Source organism: Rhincodon typus, chromosome 3, assembly GCF_021869965.1.
Source record: "Rhincodon typus isolate 14 chromosome 3, sRhiTyp1.1, whole genome shotgun sequence".
NCBI classification, from domain to species: Eukaryota; Metazoa; Chordata; class Chondrichthyes; order Orectolobiformes; family Rhincodontidae; genus Rhincodon; species Rhincodon typus.
In genome coordinates, this window is record NC_063334.1 from 83,666,959 (window position 1) to 83,670,495 (window position 3,537).

The 3,537-nt window shown below is 37.2% G+C and overlaps 1 long non-coding RNA gene across 2 annotated transcripts in view; it reads right to left on the reverse strand.

Moving 5' to 3' along the window:
• Positions 1 to 3,537, reverse strand: part of LOC125482776 — a 25,850-nt gene that overhangs the window by 19,465 nt on the left and 2,848 nt on the right. Inside the window, exon 1 of one of the 2 annotated variants that reach the window (XR_007261748.1) lies at positions 2,414 to 2,511. The exons of the other annotated variant lie outside the window; for it this stretch is intronic. This is a non-coding gene — a long non-coding RNA (uncharacterized LOC125482776). Of the gene's footprint in view, positions 1 to 2,413; positions 2,512 to 3,537 lie in introns of those variants that run through there. 2 annotated transcript variants of the gene reach the window in all.

Here is a 3,537-nt window from a genome sequence, read left to right on the forward strand (position 1 = left end):
CTATCTATCTATCTATCTATCTATCTATCTATCTATCTATCTATCTACCTGTCTTTCATCAGTATGAACAGTATACAATATATTAAGGACTGTTATAGAAAATGAATCAACACTTTTATTCAGCTGATGAGTTTATTTTGAATAACGCTTTGAAACATGCAAATAACGATGAGGTGGAATCTTTTCAAGTTGAAATACATTTTGAGCAAGGGCGACACATTGCTATCTAATGCTGCTAACTAGAAAGCTGAATGGATGTTTTGCTGCGATCTGTGATTAATGGAATTTACTTCCTTAAAAATATATCGTGCAATTATGAAATGTCGACATAAACATAGGTCCACGGAGATAGTCTGATTGGTATCCTATTAAGTACTTTATAACTGTTCTCTGTAATATAGTAATTCAATTATTTTGCAATTGTATCTTTGCTCGCATCAATGGCCTGAGAGGATATAACAAAATTGTTCTAAAACAACTCCAAGTGCGTAGATCTAGCTTTTCATGAAACTACAAGGAGAAAACCGTTAGGTGGCTATATCATCTTCCTTTGCCAAATGTTGTAGTAAGCCGAACTAAAATAGCACACATAGCCTATGTAGAAAATGATTCATATTTTTAACTTGGAGCATTTACATTTTGCCTACATTTTAAAAAGAGTAATTATTCTTCCGGCTAATCAGAAATTAATGCGCATTTCGTTTTCCTTTTTACATTTATTTCTCGTGCAAATCCTCTGGCTTGTTGGGGTAAAGTCAAATCGAAATGGTTGATTTTGTTCTTGTAGCGTGCAATTTGAAATAAAGAAACGCGAACCTGCTAACGTTTTGTTTTCTCCGTTATCTCACTGTCTTCTTCAGACAAAGTTGACTGACACTAAGGTATCTCTAGAAACGTAAAACATTTTATTTCCATAATTACCTTTCACGAAACAGTGATCTGTAAAAAGGACTATTTACTCTGAATTACAGCTCATCAGTTCATAAAACGTTGCAAACGTTGTCTGCTTTATTTGCTTGAGGATTATAATTATTTCACCTTGAAGTTGTTAGCTGCACAGTGACATAGCTAAAGCAATGTATCTGAGATTCCCTTAGAACCCCAGTTCTGTTCTGTATATACAGAGATGCAATGGTTTATTCCAGCTCAATTTTTTAGAGATTTTACACAAACGGGACCATAACTTGCACGAGTTAATGATTTCCACCTTGTCTAATTTAGTGGGAATAATATTTCCACAAAAATTACACAGTGAAAAATGTGACGCTATAATGTCCAGCGAACTACTTAAATTTACTTAAATGGTCGTCAAACTCCGTCAAGAATGCATATCTTGCATTTTTATTTCGCAGATGTGCAAAAGGCGACCGAACAAAGGAACGAAAAGAGCTGAAAATTCAGAAATACTGTCCACGTAAAGCTTCATTTTAACACTGATTATCGCAGTTCCACGGCAATTATCTTTGTTTGCTTCTTCCAGGTATTTAAGGGAAGGTTACGTTCATATTGTAACATTATTGTGACCAAACACCCGTGATAAACCCCATGTGTGAATCCAATAGAAGCAAACACTTTTAAACTATCTACTTACATTCTTCTCACATCAAAGTCACAGCACAGAGAGAATGTGATTCAACATTATGCTGAGTAGAATACTGAGAAAATTGTGGCAATTTTATAGCGACAATGACAATAATCTTCATCTAAAGCGTCATTTTTAAAAAATCCAAACTTAACTGTAACAAAGTCACATCTTATGCACAAAATACACATAGATTTCGAAGCAGACCAATATCCAATAGACAATATCGCTATAACTATACACGAATATTTTATAAGATAGTGAATGCAGATTGTGGAGCAACATCAGTTATTAGCATTAAACGTTAGGAGCTGTCGTGCCAGCGGCATTAAACTTTATTCCTGCAGAATGTTATAAAGTATTCTTTGAATAAGTACGTGGCAGTACAGCTGTCATTAGTTATTTCACAGAAATTGTTTGATTTCTCCTTCAGTTTTATTAGTGTTTCAGTATTGTTGGTAAATGAATGTAGAGTGCTACAGAAAGAAGTTAAGGCAACACAGGCGAGCTCAATTGCAAACAACACTGCTTTAACGTCCGTCGAAATGTTCCTTTTAGTAAAAGGTGTTAACTTGGTGCTGCCGGCGCTGTAATATTTGCAATTCCATATTAGGCAGTCTGCAAATTAAATATTCTACAGGAGATGAATAAAAAATTGCAGTTTAAATTGAAGGTGCACGCTAGCCTCTGTTGACCAGTTTTGCAGTGTCTTATTGCACTTTAGCAAGAGTGTATTCTGACAGCACGCCTTACCTTAACACTCATCTATGTATCAAACATACCCACTTGCGAAATCTATGTGGAGTTGAACGCAGGGGATTTCAAACTTACTTTGATGTGGTTCATAAAAAAAACTGATCTTCACCTGAATGTTTTCTCCCCCTCCTCCTCTTGTTTCTTATTAAAGCCACCACAGTCCTTCTGTCCAGTGATAGCTTATTAAACTGTCCTTTGTCCTTCCTTGTTCTGTCTTTATAATGTTATGGAAAGCGTGAGTTAAATTTTCACACAGCAATCACGTGCAAAGTTCGAAGGGACATTAATGTATAATCCGCAGAGCAACAATTAGTAAACCGAGCTCAACTGTCTGAATGAATAGGAAAGAATAACCAGCGAAACGTCAGGATGTTTTTTTTTCTTTTTTTTTTGCCTCGGTCTCCACAGGGAGAATATTTGAAATATGTGCAGCATTGGAATCGTTACCAAACATGGGAAGACTACTCGGAAGTGGCGATCTGGAGTTAAATAACCGAGATAACACAAAGGCTGGTTAAACTGAGAATAAAACTTTCTTATAAACTTTAGTTTGAGCGAATTTTCGTAGCTCGCCTTTGTACTTAAGATTCCCTTTCAGAAAGTGAGTATTCACAAAGACGCTTCTAAATAATGCCTTGAAAGGTGTTCACATGAGGACACTGTCTCCTTTCTAGTAACAGAGAGCGAAGATCTGACAGGTTTTGTTGTCAGTAGTATAGTGAGAGCTTTGTAAGATATTCGTTTTTCTTTCTCTAAATGCTCCAACTTAATAAAGACCCCCTGTCTTAAAGCGTGCATGCCCCTGCTGTCTCTGTCCACCCTGTGTCCAGTCTGATCCTAGAACACCCCACGTGATGTCTGCTAACATAATTTTAATGATTTTGTCAACGTACACAGAATTAATTTTCATAAAAATGCAAAACAGACAACGTCCTTTGCAAGTACGTTCTTAGAACCTCTTTAAATGCCCCGATGTTGAGTAAGAAAGATTGCTCCTTGACTCTAAATTTATCCCATTTCAAAAGAAAGGGTTTGAAACCTGCAAAAAAATTCGCCCCATTCAGATTAGGAGCGTTTATTTCTTGCTTGGCCTTTGAACAGAGAGGTCATGTCACTCAGAAAAGGGCTATTCCTTCCCTCGCCCCCCCGGCCGCGCACGCGCCCCCACCCCACCACCCCCCCCCCGCCGACCACCCACC